The sequence below is a fragment of the Podarcis raffonei genome, chromosome 1 (assembly GCF_027172205.1).
Source record: "Podarcis raffonei isolate rPodRaf1 chromosome 1, rPodRaf1.pri, whole genome shotgun sequence".
NCBI classification, from domain to species: Eukaryota; Metazoa; Chordata; class Lepidosauria; order Squamata; family Lacertidae; genus Podarcis; species Podarcis raffonei.
In genome coordinates this window covers 12,426,644-12,444,109 of record NC_070602.1, presented here as the reverse complement: position 1 = coordinate 12,444,109, position 17,466 = coordinate 12,426,644, and the positions used below count along the sequence as shown (strand labels likewise).

Sequence of the window (17,466 nt, the reverse complement as noted above, 5' to 3'; positions counted from 1 at the left end):
TCTGCTAAGCATCTGACTTATTCTCAGTCACCTCCTTGGAATGGGGAGGTTCCTCGTTGACGTAAGGACTGTCTGATGTCGTAGGAGTGAGGCACTCTTCTGAAAACCGTCTTGGTTCCTTTCCTGGATCCAGATCTCCATCCCCTACAGGCCGCTGGATCCCTCCTTGGAATCAGACACTTTTAGGGGTACTGATTCCATCTCCCACACCCTGCCTAGGGCCCTTCTCAGAGTCCTCCAGCTCCAACTCTCTGAGCTCTTCCCGCCATCCCTTCCCAGAGCGTCTCATCATCTCCTCCAGGACACCTCCATGGGACTCATGACAAACACTCCTTAATTAACCACCATCATATAATCTCCCTGCAAACTAATCAGGATGAATGCTCAGTCAGCAGGTCATCTCAAATGCATCTTATCGGTTGCATTCCAAGTAGCACTAAGCGGTAACTTGCACAAACATAATGGCTTCTGCTTGCACAAAGGGACTTTCCCTCCTCATCTCTTTCCCCTGCAGTCCCCTAAATCTGTTCAAGGGGTCCCCCCAACTCTGGAGCAGATCTGGGGACAGTGTGGAATGCAAGGGTGGGGGGAAGGAAGGGAAAGTCCCATTGTGCAAGTGAAAGCCGTTCTGCTTGTTCAATTATTTAGCTGAATACTGCTTTGTGTTTTTAATAACACCCGATGAACTCAGTGGTGCTCGCTTCTGAATAGAGAATACTGAACCGCACACTTGGTGAACGAATGGCAAACGCCAATAAGATTGTTATTAATCTTTCGCATAACATTTTTTGTTTGCTTCTGTTCTTTGAGCAATGTGTGCTCCCTCTGCCCTACACAGGTTTACACATTTTAGCCTGACCTTTTAGAAAGGAGCAGAATATACTGTCTCCTTCTGCTACAGGCAGGTTACCTAGAATTACCAGACATTTTTTGCTAGTAGGACTACTGTACTTTTCATCAGGTGATGCTTTTGTCAGCGTTTTGCCAAGTCAAGTCAAGAGAAAAGTGCCATTTGATAAATTCCTGCTGTTTGCTCGGCTTTTTAAATCATTGGAGCCATACGAGGAAAGAAAACAAAAGTTGCTTGTCTGTCCTCTGCTGTTCATTACGCAAGGAACAGCAATTGTGCATCTAGGGATCATCTGGGCTTGGTATAACCGTACTACTGTGGGGAAATATACATCAGTGTGGTGTAGGGATTAAAGTGTCAGACTAGGACCTGGGAGACCAGGGTTCAAATCCACACTCAGCCATAAATCTCACTGGCTGACCTTGGGCTAGTCACTAACTCTCAGCCTATCCTACCTCATAGGGTTGTTGTTGTGGAGAGGAGAACTATGTATGCCACCTTGAGCTCCTTGGGGACAATAAATAAAATAAATAAACATTTCATGATAGGGTCTAGAAAGGGCCCAGCAACAAGACAATACTGCAGCAATAAAGTAATGAAGGAAACAGCAGCGAGGCAGCTACAAAACTGTAAAAGGGAATACAAAGAAAGGAGGAAGGAGGGAAGGAAGGAAGGAAGGAAGGAAGGAAGGAAGGAAGGAAGGAAGGAAAGAAAACTGGGGCACTGCATCCTTGAACATTAGCAACAAGGAATATTTTCACAGAGAAGCAATGGAGAAGATTCACTCCCTCCCCTCAGCATTGTGGGAAAATATTCTATAGTCTAGGAGGTGGCCAGGACCTTGAGAGGTTGCCTGAGATAAATGACAACTAACATTAAACATTAAAATGTCTGTAAACTTTCATGGGGGAAATAGCCACACGTCGATGTGGAGAACTCAACTTCCGATTGGAAAAACGAGGAACTGAAAGAAATAGGAATTGACACAGTTACCCATCCCTAATGACAACTGCAGCCCAGTGGCAAATATCACTTTTTGCCTAAAGTAGTGAAGAGTGTGGTGGCTTGGACAGCTTTGGTCATGCTTGGAAGAAATGAATTATCTAGGCCGGTTTCAATTGGGCGATAGGCCTAAGTTCAGCACTGAAGCAACCTTTGTCATCCTGGTCGATCACCTACACCAAGAGAGAGGGAGTATGACTCTAGATTCTCCTACATGTCTTGAGGGCTTTGGATACCATCAGCCTCCTAGCGTGGCTTTGCAAGGTGGGAGATGGCAACACTGCAAGACCGTTTGCATAGAGTAGCATTTGGGGAGTTCTGCTTTTCCCCACAGTGTTTGTGCTGTGGGGTCCCCCATGGTCTCACCTTGTTGTCCATGCTTGTTAACATCTGTTCAGTGGTTCTCAAAGGGTGTGGCGCTCCACACAGGTGTGGCAGGAGAGTATGGCAAGCGTGGCAGGAAGGTTCAAGGGCAATGAAACATTTGAACATTTCAGTGTAGTATAGTTAGAGTATTAAAGTTGTTTTTTTTTTTTTTTTGCAGAATATGGATAGATACGGAACAGGGATTTTCACCTCTGACAAACATGAAAGATCGGAAAAGAGAAAGGCTTCTTTGTGTTGATGAGATGAGGGTTTGTCTCAAATTCAACCTAATATAAATGAAATTCCCTGGCAAAGGCTCAGACCTCTCACTGATTTTGTAGGCATACTTAAGATACATATAAGAGGCTCGTTTATATTTTGGGAATGATTAATGTGCTTATGAAGATGCATTGTTGTACACTTCCTGAATGTCCCACGATCATATTATAAGGTAGTTGTGTTCTGTGTTATAAACCAAGCACTGCTAGGAATTGCTTCTTTTTGTTTTCCAATGTATTTCTTATTGATAATCTGTACGGCATGGCATGAGAAAATTTCTGAAAGTGTGGCCCAGGGAAAAAGTTTGAGAACCACTGATCTATATGAAGCCAGTGGGGGAGATCATTTGGAGATATGCAGTGAGGTGTCACCAATATGCCATTGACACCAGCTCCTTCTCTCCATACAGATTTCAGCTTATGTACATTCTGCATAATGCTATAATCCTCTACAGCATCACCTCCATTCCTATGCTCATTGGTACTCTAAAAGAACTCTAAAACAGTAGGTTAGACCAGACTTACTATTGCAGAAGCCATGTTGGCTATGCTTCAGCAACAGTTGTTCTTTTAAATGTTTGACAATTCTAATTTGAATAATTATTTCTACCAGATTTCCCAGGAAAGACATAAAGCTAACCAATCTGCAATTTCCTTAATAATAATAATAATAATAATAATAATAATAATAATAATAATAATAATAATTTATTATTTATACCCCGCCCATTTGGCTGGGCTTCCCCAGCCACTCTGGGTAGCTTCCAACAAAATATTAAAATACCGTAATACATCAAACATTAAAAGCTTCCCTAAACAGGGCTGCCTTTCCCTCCCTCTCAATGTTTTTAAAAACTGGTGTTTCCTTGGCCACTTGCTGGTCCTCAGGTATGAATGCCGAGCTTAAGGTCGTATTACAGCACAGTTTTGTTAAAAGAAATTCAATTTCATATCTGAGTTCTTTAAAAGCTCTTGGTGGGTGCCATCCAGACCCTGTGAGTTGTTCATTTTTAATTTGTCACTAAGGACTAGAACTTTGTGCCTTGTCACCACTATTTGCCTCAGTTCCTCAAATTCCTTTGCTGGGAAAATCAGTTTAGGCACACGGATCTTTCCCTGATCAGCTTTTCTTCAGTCTCCTATTTCTCTTTTGGCTCGTTGTCATTATTATTATTATTATTTATTGAATTTGTATAGCGCCCTTCATCCGCAGATCGCAGGGTGGTTCATAACATAAAAATACAAAATGAGAACACAAAATACACAAGAAAGCAAAAGCAAACCAATACCTCCCCCGTCATCCAAACATCTAGTCACCTCCCTAGTCAATTTCTAATATATTTAAATCTGTTGTTGCTGGTGGTCTTCTTGTTTTTTGTAGTGTGCTTCCTGAAACCTTTCTATTTGCCTCATTTCTTTTGCAAAGGTGTGCGTTTCTTTTGGTTCTCCTTGTATGGGCAAGACTTCTGTTTTCTGAAGAAAACCGTTCTGCGATAAACTTCCTTGGCTTTACTTGTTAACCACGCCAGCATCCTCTTGGCAGTAACTTCCCTGGCCTGTAGTACTATACATTCTCACTGGGCTTCTGTTAGTGTAATTTTGAACAGCTTCCCCAAGCATTTAATAAAGATTTGACCATTTTGATCAGTAAGGCGAAGCTCTGGCTGGTGGGCCTAATTAGGCCAAAAGGCTGTTTCAGTCAAGTCAAACTGTGCCCACCTAGAGCAGGTGCACAGCCTGGGAATCATTTTTGACTTACAGCTGTCCATGGAGATGCAGGTCAATTCTATGTTCAGGGCAGCTGTTTACCAGCTCCATCTGGTACGCAGGCTGAGACCCTACCTGCCAGCAGACTGTCTTGCCAGAGTGGTGCATGCCCTAGTTATCTCCTGCTTGGAGTACTGCAATGTACTCTATGGACTTGGAAACTACAACTAATCCAGAATGCGGCAGCTAGACTGGTGACTGGGAGTGGCTGCCGGGACCATATAACACCGGTCTTGAAAGACCTACATTGGCTCCCAGTACATTTCCGAGCACAATTCAAAGCGTTGGTGCTGACCTTTAAAGCCCTAAAGGCCTCGGCCCAGTATACCTGAAGGAGTGGCTCCACCCTCATCGTTCAGCCCAGACACTGAGGTCCAGCGCCGAGGGTCTTCTGCTGCTTCCCTCACTGTGAGAAGCAAAATTACAGGGAACCAGGCAGAGGGTCTTCTTGGTAGTGGTGCCTTCCTTGTGGAACACCCTCTCTTCAGATGTCAAGGAAAAAACAACTATTTGACTTTTAGAAGACATCTGAAGGCAGCCCTGTTTAGGAACGTTTTTAAGGATTGATGTTTTTATTGTTTTTCTATATGTTGTAAGCTGCCCAGAGCGACTGGGGAAACCCAGCCAGATGGGCGGAGTATAAATAAATTATTATTATTATTACTACTACTATACCGGACCTCATATATGTAGCAGGTAAAGACATAGCTGGGCCTAATGGTGTTTCGCCTGAGAAGTCCCATGTACTGGGTTATGCAAATACTGATCATCACCCGATTTCACACTGCTGGGCGAAAAGGGTCAGCTGACATCATTGTTGACATGAATTGATTGACAGGCTGGCAGCCCCTCCCATCTGTCAAACTTGGTCCAGTTCCCTCATCCTGCTGCCCTTGACTTTCCCATCTTTCAGCTTCCTTTTCACCAGCCCTGCTCATTTTGGGGAACTTTCCTTTTTTCAAGTCCAGTATGACTGTGTGGGGGTCTTTCTTAGCTGCAGCCCATTTAACATGTATGTAGAATTACAATTTACAGCTGTGCTCAGTGTCCCCAGTGAGGCCAGCAACACTTTACATCTCTAACCAAGTGCTGGGCGCCTCTTAAGATGAAGTCCAGACTCTTCTCCCCTCAATTTCCTTTTGAATGAAGGAGGATTGTGTGTGTGTGTGTGTGCTCTGAGTAAATGCATGCGAGTACATCGAGTGCTCTGTGCATGTGAGAGCTCAGAACCAGCGCATGTGTATGTCTTGAGTGTGCTGTGTGTGAAGCTGCTGAGTAAAGTCTATGTATTTTGAGTATGCGAGCGCTGCGCCTGTTTTGAGTGCATGAGAATGCTGAGTAAGCGCATGCGTGTGTGTTGAATGTGTCAGTGTGCTGAATAGGTGCACGCGTGTGCTTTGGGCGTGTTGCGTGCGAGAGTGTGCACGTTTTGAGAGCTGCTTTTGCTGAGCAAGCGTCTGAGTTTGGAGGCACGTGTGAAGTGTTCAGCGTGTGCTGGATGCGGCAGTGTGCTAAGTGCATGCGTGTGTCGCGTGTGCATGTTGGGGGTGGGTGGGTTGAGAGAGTGCTGAGCGGGTGCGCGCGCTGTTGTGTCGCGTGCGCTGAATTGCCCGAGGAAGCGCATGCATGCAACGCGCGGGTGTCTTTCCAGCGTCCTGGGAAGAAAAAAAAAACATGGCATGGAAACTGGGAGTGGAGCATGCCGGGCAGTAGGACCCCGCGGGCGAGAGCCGGCGTGTGTGTGTTTGTGCGCGTGAGCGTGTGAGTGTGCGCGCGAGTGACTCAAAGAGGGGAAAGGAAGGGAGGCTGGAGGAACTGGGAGCAGCAGCAAAAGCAGCAGCAGCGGCGGCGGCGGCCGCAACGGCAACGCGTCGAGCTCGCGACGCCCGGGCAGCCGCGCTGCTCCGAGGAAGCCCCGCAGGAGAGACCAGGAGCCGCCGGCCGCCTCCCCATTCATAGCCCTCGCAGGCGGGAGCTCAATGGGCTGATTCCCTGCGAGACCAGCAAGGAGGCGGCGGCGGCGGCGCCCGGCAGCCGCAGCAGCAGCAGCCCGCCTAGGCCTCGGCTCCAGCCAGCCGCTCCGCTTGCACCCTCCCAGGCATGTAAGTGGCCGTCGGCGTCCCCGGGCCTCGGATGGGGAGGGAGCAGCCGCGGGGCCTTGCTCAGCCCCCTTTGGCTTGGGTGCGCGCGCGCGTGGTTTTTTTTTGGGGGGGCGCCCCCTTTTTTTTGGTGCATTGTCTGGAGCGCCTGTTCCGAGCGGCGCGGCGCTCTCGCCCTTTCTCCGAGGCGGCTTGTTTGCTTGCAAACCTCCCGCTGCAAAAGTGACCCTCCTTTGCAGGCCTTAGATGAGATGTGTGTGCTGTTTTCTCAAATAATATATTGAAATATCCTTTTTTTTGTGCATTGCAGTGGCGGCGGCGGCGGCTCCCTTTTGCTCCTGCCTGCAGATGCGCCTGGGCTTTGGAAACGCCTGCTCCCCAAAAGCGAGAGGGGTGGGAGAAGAGAGGAAGGAGGGGAAGGGGCTCTTTGTGCGTGCCTTTGGGGTGGGGTGCGCGCTGGGGGGGGGCTTCTCCCCCTGTGGAAAAAACTTGCACCTTTCCCAACCCTCTTTTTTCCTTTCGGGACCGCTGCGTTGCGGGGTGTCAGGTGGGTGAGGGGTCTTGTGGGTCCTGGGTTTGCACCCTCCATTTGCTTTACTCTCTCTAACCCGCCCCCCCTTCTTTCCTCTATGCGGTGTTTGTTTACCTCAGGCTTCTCCATTGCTGCCCACAGCTGTTGGAGGAAGAAGGAGGTTTTCAGGTCCCTCCTCCTTCCACTTCTGAGATAACTGGGTCTCCTGCCCTACCCCCCAGCAATGTATACGCTTTCCAGGCGTTGGATTATTTCATATTTCTTATAACACGGCCCCCCCCCCGCATCCTCACAAACCCAGTACCATAAAAACCAGGCCTTTGCCACCCCCACCTTCTCATTCGCCAACCGAATCTTTGATGTGAGACAGGCAGGGCTGATTCACACATTATTTTATTTTTACTGTACACCTAAAAAAAGTAACGAGCGAATGAGTCAAAAGAGCGAATCACTTGGGGGGGGATGCTTGACAGAAGAATCCCACCCGCACCCCCACTTGGCTGTGGCTCCTCGTGAGGTGCGCAATTCGGTTGCAGACCCCCAGGTCTTTGGACCACTGTAGCCTCCTCGTTAGCTTTTGGAGGTAATGAAAATAACTGGTTTTCTCTCTTAAAACAAAACAAAACAAAAAGTATGAAGGACTTTAGATTTTTGGCTAACTTGTTCTAAATGGAGTTTCGCTTAAGCTGGATTGCTTGCAGCGGATGCTATATAGGTTTTGTTTACTATTCTTCTGCAATATCTAAAAGCTTCATAATATCTGCCCTGGGCACGTTATACCCAAGGTATTAATAGGCCTAAGTGAGTTTCACACAATCCACTTGGGTGTAACTCTGTAAGATCTGTGGTTTTGTTTCTAGAGCTTGTTCATAGTCTTGTGTTCTTCTGTCCACTCAGGCAGTCCTGACAGCTTCTAGGTACTACTTTGTGCGCACAAACGTAATGCGCAGACTTGGCAGTCCCTCATGAATGTGGCTGAAGCACAACAGTTGTAGCAGGGAATACTGCTCCATTTCCATGGAGCTGCCTGTTGGACATGAGAAAACCTGAAGTGTTGTGGGATAGAGTGGTGTTGAAGTTTAAGCAGAGAGACACGGGTTCAAATTCTCACTCGGCATGGGACAGCAATGCTGGGTGCCTCTCTAAAGCTAACCTCCTTCGCAGGGTTGTTAATGAGGATAAATTGGAAATTGCTCCCCAAAGAGGCAGGGATGCCCACTGACCTGGATGGCTTTTTAAGGAGAATTAGACAGAGATCAATGCCTCAGTTGCTGGAAACTGCAGGAAAGGGAGAGCGTTGCTGTGTTCAGGTCCTGCTTTGAGGTCTGGCTTGTGGGCCACTGGCCTGATCTTGTTTGCCGTATGCAGGTGGCGGTGGTGTGATGGGCTGTCAGTTCTGCCCCAAGTTTCTTGGAGGAAGGGCTGAATGAAAAAAATAAGTAATAAAGTTACATTTCCCCATGCAAATGCATACTCCAAAGAAAGGCCAGGAACAGGCCTCTACTTATCTGGAGAAAAACCTTGCTGTGTGAACAGACCATGATTGTTCCTAGACTTTTTGTAAGTGGGAATCCTTTACTCACTTACTTAGGAGAGTAAGCCCTTCAGAACTCGATGGGACCCGCTTCCCAGTGAGGGTAGGGTAGCATTGTTAACACTTTTAGGTCGTTTTGTCCAGGGTAGCATTGTTAATACTTTTAGGTAATACCCCCCTTTGTCTTCTCTCTGGCATGAGAAAACAAAAGGATGGATCCCTTATTGCATTCTGCGTGTTTGCGTAATCATGTAGTATTTAAAAGTCAGGATCTTTTCCCTTCTTTTTTTTTTTTAAAGGGCTGGCCAGGTTAATTATCGCCATTGCATTTGTTTACAGGTAAATGTGCTCAATAGGCTGTGTTGCCAGTAGAATGTAGCTTTTTAACTTCCATCTTCAAACCCACAATAGTTTCATTTAATTATCTCGGGCCTTTGAATGTATAAAAACCTTTGTGCCAGGAATTACTGCTTTTGGAGTAGGTGAATTGCTGCAGCGGCAATACAGTGGTACCTCGGGTTACATACGCTTCAGGTTACATACGCTTCAGGTTACAGACTCTGCTAACCCAGAAATAGGTAAAGGTAAAGGTACCCCTGCCCGTACGGGCCAGTCGTGTCCGACTCTAGGGTTGCGTGCTCATCTCGCTCTAGAGGCCGTGATCCGGCGCCGTCCGAAGACACTTCCGGGTCACGTGACCAGCGTGACAAAGCTGCAGCTGGCGAGTCAGCACCAGCGCAGCACACGGAAACGCCGTTTACCTTCCTGCTATAAAGCGGTACCTATTTATCTACTTGCACTTAAGAGTGCTTTCGAACTGCTAGGTGGGCAGGAGCTGGGACCGAACGACGGGAGCTCACCCCGCCGCGGGGATTCGAACCGCCGACCATACGATCGGCAAGTCCTAGGCACTGAGGTTTTACCCACAGCACCACCCGCGTCCCTTAACCCAGAAATAGTACCTCGAGTTAAGAACTTTGCTTCAGGATGAGAACAGAAATCGGGCAGCGGCGACGCGGTGGCAGCGGAGGCCCCATTAGCTAAAGTGGTGCTTCAGCTTAAGAACCGTTTCAGGTTAAGAACGGACCTCCGGAACGAATTATACCACTGTATAAGGAGTTAGGTGTAAGGTGGGGGCAAAGGCATATTAAGGAGGTCAAGTCTGTCTGATCTATCTAGATGTGATTTTGGGCAGGAAGAAACAGTGTAATTGGCTCAAGGTTCCAAAGTGAGCTTCATATCCAAGCAGGGGCTTGATCCTGAGTTTTCCCATAGTCCAAGTCCAGTGCGTTATCCATTGTACCACATTGCTGTTTCACACGCAGATGGTTTACCTGGCACGATTAAGCTTTCTCCCTTTATTTGTTTGGGAATGTGCAAAAAACCTCCACGCTGACCTGAATGAGCCACCTCACTTACCCAGGTTGTGGCAGCTAAATCTCTTTTAAGTGTTGGTTTATTTTATAGCATACATATTCAGCTGGTGTGTGAGGAAAAACCAGAGTTTTAAGTGGTAGAATAGAAGCATGGCACCGTCGCTTGTGAACGGGACGCTTTAATAGCCGCAAACTTCACAGCCATATGCGCGGAAGCTACAAAACGTGCTGGGGAGAACCAGCAATGTAATGTGCCGTTTGCAACCTGCCTTGTTGTTTAAAAGTTGCATACTTAACATGAATTCAAAAAATTAAAAGTGTGAACCCAGCCCTCTACGTTTTCTTCTCAGGCTAGGGAGAGTATGGTTTTACTAGGACTAATTACTTTCTCTAGGAGTAATTTTGGGATTAAAAAGATTTGTCTTTCATCCTGCCCGAGTAAATAAAAGGCATATGATTTTAATTAAATAGTACTGCATGCCGCCTGTGTGACTCACAAGCCCCATATACACATAGGCTAGCCTACCCTCCTCTGTGAAGGAGAATGGTCAAGGAAGACCGTGTGGGGATTTCGCATTAGGTGAGCAACAAGTCTTCCCCAACACATGGAGGAGATTTAGGGAAGACCCAGTGCCCACAGGAAGTGCTCAGTTCTTAGGAAAGGCACCACAACTTGGTGGTAAAGCACATGCTTGCTCTGTAGAAGATGCCAAGTTAAATCCCTTGCACCTTCAGTTAAAAAATTACCTGCTAGCACAGATCAAGACTTGCCTGGGACCTCTTAAAACAGTGATGGCCAAACTTGGCCCTCCAGCTGTTTTGGGACTACAACTCCCACCATCCCTAGCTAACAGGACCAGTGGTCAGGGATGATGGGAATTGTAGTCCCAAAAAACAGCTGGAGGGCCAAGTTTGGCCATCACTGTTTTAAGAGCTACAGCTGGTGGGAGTAGCTGTTATTGGGCTCTGAATGGCCTCACTACGTGTACTGGAATTCCTATGTTTGTATTACTGCAACAACATCTATACAAGAAGTTTTGCAGAGTTTAGGGAAGTTATTTCCCCCTCCTTCCAGCTGGAAAATTGAGCAAAAACACCTCTTTGCTATTCCAGCATCACTTGTCTTTTTCAAAAAAAATGAAGCCCCACAACTTAGAGCAAGCATGGGGAGCTCCAGGCCTGGCCACCAAATATAGCCCTCCAAGCCTTTCTACCTGGCCCTTGGAACTTTAAGAAAATCATAGAGTTGGAAGGGACTCCAAGTGTTATGTAGTCAACCCCCCCCCCCGCAGTGCAGGAATCTCAGCTAAAGCATTCAGGGCAGGTGGCCATCTAACCTCTGCTTCAAAACTTCTGAGGAAGGAGAGTCCACCACCTCCTGAGGGAGACCTTTCCACTGTCGAACAGCTCTTACCACCAGAAAGGTCTTCCTGATTTGTAGCCGGAATCTCCTTTCTTGTCCCTAAGCCACACACCCTCACTGGACTCTGGTTTGCATTCTGTGTGTTTTTGGTCTGGCTGGAATGCGCCCTTAAATTCTCACAGTGCCTCTTTGCTTGCCTGGGTGGAGGGTAGAGAGAGGTATGTGCAGAAAATGCACATTTGTAAAATTCACTTTTTACTCCATCCACCTTTGCCCTTGGACCAGCCCAGCACTGGCATGTGGCCCACAAAAGCTTGCCCAGAAGCAGAAGGTGGCCCTCAGGCTGGAAAAATCTTCCAGCCCTAGCCTGGAGCACCAGATGTGAGTCTCTCTGTACCTTCTGTGCATGCACAAGATCCCAGTCTCAGTTCCCCGCGACTCCAGGCAGGGGGCTGGGAAAGGCTCCTTCCACCTGAAACCCAGGAGAGCTGCTGCCAGTCCGTGTAGACAGTATTGAGCTAGGCAGGCCAGTGGTCCCACTCAACACAACTTCCCGGAAGCTCCTTTAGGCTTAACTTCCGCCGCTCAAATGTGTGTGTTTTTGAGAGAGCAGACCTACAACAGTGGTTTTCTGAAAATCTGCCCTGGTGTGTATCTGCGACACCTCCACTGGGCCACTGCAGTGCTGGCATGGTGCCGTGATTTGTGATGTGCTAGAGCAGCACTTGCTATGCTCAGTGCTTTGCGTGCGCATGCTGTGGATGCAGGGGGAATCCTGACGGCACAAGATAGCACCAGTGAAGTCAACAGAATATTCTTGCCCATGGATGCATGCGCTGCCTATTTTGCCTTGTGTGTCTGGGACCCGTTCTCCCTTTATTATTGCCAGAACAGTTTTTCGCATCCAAGTCCCTCTTCTTATTCCTAGGCCGTTCTGGCTTTACCCTTGTACCATCTCTGCTCTTCTGACTTGTCTGTTGCTGTCTTTACTGTTCATTGTTGGTCTGTAACCTTTTCTTCATGCTTGGCTATCTGGGGCCGTGTGAAGGCTTGTTCTGCGAGGCGCAAACTGTGCAGGCAGCAGAAAGGCTGTTTATACAGCGGAGGCTGTTCTATCGAACAACAGGCATAGAGGGCCATCCTGTCTGTAAATACAAACACGTTCCATATAAAAAGCCCCTTGTTTGTGGTAATCTGGCATATAGGGGAGAGACCAGTGCTCAAACTTCCTTCCTGATGTGCTACTTTTCTATATGCGGGGAGATCTTTCCTTACCAGCAGAAGCATTCAGAATAAATCCTGATGGCAAGTCCAGAATCTTCCTACGTTCTTACTAATCATCATATTTTACTAGGAACATAGGAAGCAGTGTTAGAAACTCTGATATACAAACTAATCGCCAGTGGTGCCTTAAACTTAGATAGCAGTCGTCACAATGGATTGTCTAGGCGCCTTTTTTATTTTCCATTGAAATTTATTATTCTCTGTTTCATTTCTGTACTGCTTTATATTTTAAAGAACAAATCTCAAAGCGGTTTGCAACGCATTAAAGCATCAACTAAAGCAATGCAGAATAAAACAAATTCGAGCTTCACAGAAAATATTTCAGATCCTTCTCTTCCCCTATTTATTTATTTATTTAATTTATATAGCTGCCCCATAGCAGAAGTGTTCTAGGAAACCCATATGGTGTAGTGGTTAGAGTGTCGGACTAAGGCCTTGGGAGATCAGGGTTCAAATCCCCACTCAGGCATGACGTTCACTGGGTAACCTTGGGCCAGTCGTAGTCTCTTAACCTACCTCACACGGTCGTCGTAGGGAGGCAGCTAAACTATGGACTCCTTGGGAGAAAAAGGCGGGATATAAATGCAACAAATTAGCTCTTCCGCTTATCTGCTTAAGAAAGCTGGAGGGGCCAGCCAGGTGGAGATGTCAGTCATCAACCTGGCATCCAGATATCTCCACATGGTCGCAGTTGGACCTGTGCCAGTCGCAAGACACACCTGGAGCCTGGGGAATTTCTAACACTGGTAGGAAGCTGACTTACACTGAGTCAAACCATTAGGTCCCTCTAGTTGTATTGTCTGCACTGTTTGGCAGAGGCTTTCCAGGGTTTCAACACTCCCAGCCCTAACTGTGGCCTTTCTCTTCTTGGGCCCCTTATTCACCATTTTTTGAATTACCTGGATTCATTTTTAGAGGTGTATTGATTTTGTATCTGTGTATCATTGATGGTGGTTTGGTTTTTAGTCGCTTAATGGATTTTAGCTTGCTTTCTCCATCCTGTTACACCTGATTTTTTGCGAGCTCTTTAATTAACCAGTTTATAAATATTGCTGGATAAATACAAATAAATAAGTGTTCTGGTTGTTTCAGCCAGGGTGTAGAAGCCTGTGCATGTAGCATCGTCCTTGGCTGCCCATCCCCGAGTTTGTTAACATTAAAACATGTTAGGAAGAACACAGGAAGCTGCCTTGAACGCAGAGTCAGGCCCTTGGTCCATCTGCCTCAGAACTGTCTGCGCTGAATAGCGGACGCTCTCCAGGGTTTCAGCTTTACCTGGAAATGCTGCGGATTGCACAACCCGGGACCTTTTGCAAGCAAAGCAAACGCTGTACCTCTGAGCTGAGGCAATTCCCCCTCTGATTGATCATGCTGGCAAGTGTGGTGCCCCATATGGATGAGACTTTCTTTGTTTGGTCCAACGTGATATTTAAACCAAGTCTTGTGAATTGGCTCTTAAGTAGCAGCAGCAGCAGCAGCTGCAAAAATTATGCAAAGGAGTCTAGCTTTTGCTGGCCTGGCAGGCTTGCACAATACAGGCACCTCCTAACCCTGCGAAGTATCTCTGGTTTTCGGAAACAGCTCCATTTCATAGGCTTGCGTCCAGATCAGCAGAGCTTTGCTTGTGCCATGGGACATTGTCTTCCTGCTCTGCGCCCCTTCCCTCCCCCATATCTGCTCTGGAGGGTCCCTCAGCCTTGAGAGTGCACATGGGCCTGCAGGGAGGGGAGAGGAGGCGAACAGGAGCTTTTGATGCATACCTGAGTCTTCTATTCCAAACTCGTGTCACATCCACATGCAAACTTCCTTCTTGCTCTATCTGGGGAGCTTGATTTCTCCTTGAAAGCATCTGACGTCTTCCAGTGCTCAGATTACATGTGACCGCAGGATCCACTCTCCTTCTACCTTCATGAACTGTCGTATAGCCACCGTTCTTAGAAGTCTGCACAATTTGGGAAATAAAGTCAACAGTAGTGAAGTTCAGTCCATCATATTATTCTTTTCTCCTTCCTCCCACTTCCCTCCGCCCTCACTTGATTTTCTCCGCATTATACAATGATCTTTGCATTCTACAAGCTTCTCAAATCATCTATATATTCTCATTATCTTTCCTTACTAATTTTTCTTCTGTCCAGTACTTCACATTTTAATCTAGGCATATTAAATGTGGGGGGATGAGGAGGAAATGGTGTTGGCTTTGGTACATCGGTATTGTAATGTAATATAATATGTGAAAACCAATAATAAAAATAAAAAATAAAATAAAACGGTAGTGAAGTTCAGGGAACGGGCTTCATTAAGGTGCCCCCTCCCCAAATTCAATTATTGAAGTCTTCCCAGATCACAAAGGGTGGAATCCAGTGTAGCGCTAACTTTCTTGTGCTGTCAGCATATGGTTTTCTGCTTGCACAGTGAAACACCCCCCCAATCTGTTCTTGGGGTGGGGGTTCTCCCAATTCTCTGGAGCATATTTTGAGAGGGTGCAGGGCAAGCCTGGGGAGAGGAGAGGGAGCACATTTTGTTGTGCAGGCGAAAACCCTTGTGCTGATGAGAAGAGGGAGCTGGGTTACCGTCCTTGATTAGCAACTGGATGCCCCAAAGCCAAACCTGGCCATAGGGCAAGCAGGAGCTGGCCTCATCCATTGCCAGACCAGAAGCAAGAGTGGCATAGGTGCAAAGAGCGGTGGCTGTGGGCTTTATTTTGGCAGTGGTGGCTAGGCAGCTAGGAAATTACATTAATTGCCACGTTTTAATTGATGGGATTTTGATAGCTGGAATGAGCTTAGGAACAATCCGGTGGTTTCAATTAAGCATGGTTTTTTTCTCGAAAGCAGGCCCCTTGAGGCTCATATATGATGCATGAACAGGAGCTACTGCGCCTGTTGATTAATACCTACTCAGCCGTGGAACCAAATTCCACAGTGCTGAGGAGAGGAGAGGAAAGGGCTTCCTTTCCTTCCATAATGTTCTACCCTGGAAGCCTAGGGTGGCTGGGGCAACCTAGTGAGATGGGTGGAGTATTATTATTATTATTAATTATTTGCTAAGCTGAGCAGTGAAAGTCAAGTCTCCTCCCAACTCATCCCCTGGTTGCAGTCACTCTCGCATTCACACGATACAGTATATGAATATTCCTAGCATGTACATAGCGAGGGCTCCGCATACCCTTTCAAAATGCGTTGTGTGTGTGTTTGTTTATTAAATTTGCATCCTGCGCTTTGTCCCAAAGGAGACCAGGGTGTCAAAAACAAGAGGTGACAAAATTGAACAAAACCGTAAGAACAGGGCTCAGCAAGGTTTACCTCACCTGGGCCAGTTCACTCCAGTGGAGAGCCCTCTGTGGGCCAGATCGCAATTTCGGGCGTCTGTGTCTGCGCAGACGCGATTTCTGGTGCCATGGAAGCAAGTCCCCGCGCTGTGCTGGTTTAGTGCAGCGCACGGGGACTCGGCAAGTGGACAGCTCAGTTTAGGGGCAGCTCGTGGGCCGGTTAAACGACCCCCAAGGGCCGCTTGTGGCCCATGGGCCTTAGGTTGCCGACCACTGCGTAAGAACAATTCCACCTACAGATGCAGTTTGCCAGGTGCATTTTCTGGCCTTTCTCTTCCTGTTACACCTCCCGTGTCTCTGCCATGCATTTCTGCTAAAGGTTGGGAAAGTGTGCTGCTGAGCATATCAGCATATTGGAGAGAACCCCCCAAAAAAGAGCTTTAAAAACAAAAACTGCTACCTTTTAGTGTCAGAAGTGCAACTGGCTGCACCCCTGCTTGAGTAAACAGATTGGTGGTGGTAAAGCAAACTTTCTCTCTCCCTCTCTCTCTCTCTCTCTCTGCATTGAAATGGTTAGACTGAGATTCTGCAGTCCCGGGTTGTCTCTTCAAAATAACACTCGGTGATGTATTCGCAGCTTGAATGCTTTGGTCAGCGCATGAATAAATTAGCACAGTATAAACTGCAGTGAGGCATAAGCACCGCTTAGTTTCTTGACTGTTCTTTATTGAGCTGCGAGACTAGGGGAGACAGTGGTTGCATTTTTTTGGTGCTGAGTAAACTAGGAGGAGTTTTATATCTGCGCGTTTTGATTTTGATTTACTTCTATATCTTTGGCACAGCTCAGTCACGTGGTCAGTGGCTAGACAAGCAGGCCACAGCCACCTCGGGTGACCCCTATTCACTGTAACTCTAGGAACTGCTCCCAAGTGAGGTCACTCTCCAGCCCGGTTTTATTTGTTCATTTTATTTTTATAATTTGCCCCTCCATTCGTCCGGCAAGAGCGCTCGCCTTTCTTTCTACGTAAATGACTGTAGGGGTGAGAACTTTTTTTTCAAGCAGTGTGGGAAACGCATCGTGCGCTGCAAGGCCAGGCTTAGATTTTGCATAGCAGCGCATTAACATACTGTCCTTTTATGCGGTCTTTTCAGGATAAGGAATGGCTCTTGGCTGGCACGCTGCTTTGATTCCGCAGCATTGTTGCTCTGAAGCTGTTCATTCTCAACCGTGAACTGCTTTGACCCTCGTAAACTATTTTATTGGGAGCAGGGGTTCTTAGAAATGTGTTTTCTCTTTCTAGCCTAGAACCGTGATTTCTGATGCAAACAGATTAGCAGTGGTACTCTGAACTGAGACCTGCTGCACCCAGTTAAACTTGTTGTGTGTACAAGACTGCAGCCTTAAGGTTGGGTTAGGCTGCGTGAATCCTGCGGTAGCGTAAAACTCGACAGTGGCCACAGAACTCAGCATCCAGAGAATCTGTCCCATAGAAGTCAATGAAGTAAGATTCTAGTTAACCATTTGCCACCAAAAAGCCTGGTGCAAATGGGACTCTGCAGACTGGGAGCTTAATTTTGCTTTATCCCATTGGAAAGCTCTTTCCAAATAGCCCTTCCATACTACCTGTTGTACAGGGGAATTTCCCTGCAATGATGGATCCTGCCAAGCAGCCTAATTAATTCTTGGAAGCTCTGCTACAACCTAATGCAAGTAGATGTCCTTGTTTAGCATTGACTAACTGGGCTG

General features: G+C 47.1%; 1 protein-coding gene across 1 annotated transcript in view; it reads left to right on the top strand.

Moving 5' to 3' along the window:
* Positions 1–6,014: 6,014 nt before the first annotated feature.
* AKT1 (AKT serine/threonine kinase 1) overlaps positions 6,015–17,466 on the top strand; it is a 116,135-nt gene continuing 104,683 nt past the window's right edge. Inside the window, exon 1 of the mRNA XM_053359518.1 lies at positions 6,015–6,365. The gene's annotated coding sequence lies outside the window, so the exon portion shown is untranslated. The remainder of the gene's footprint in view (positions 6,366–17,466) is intronic.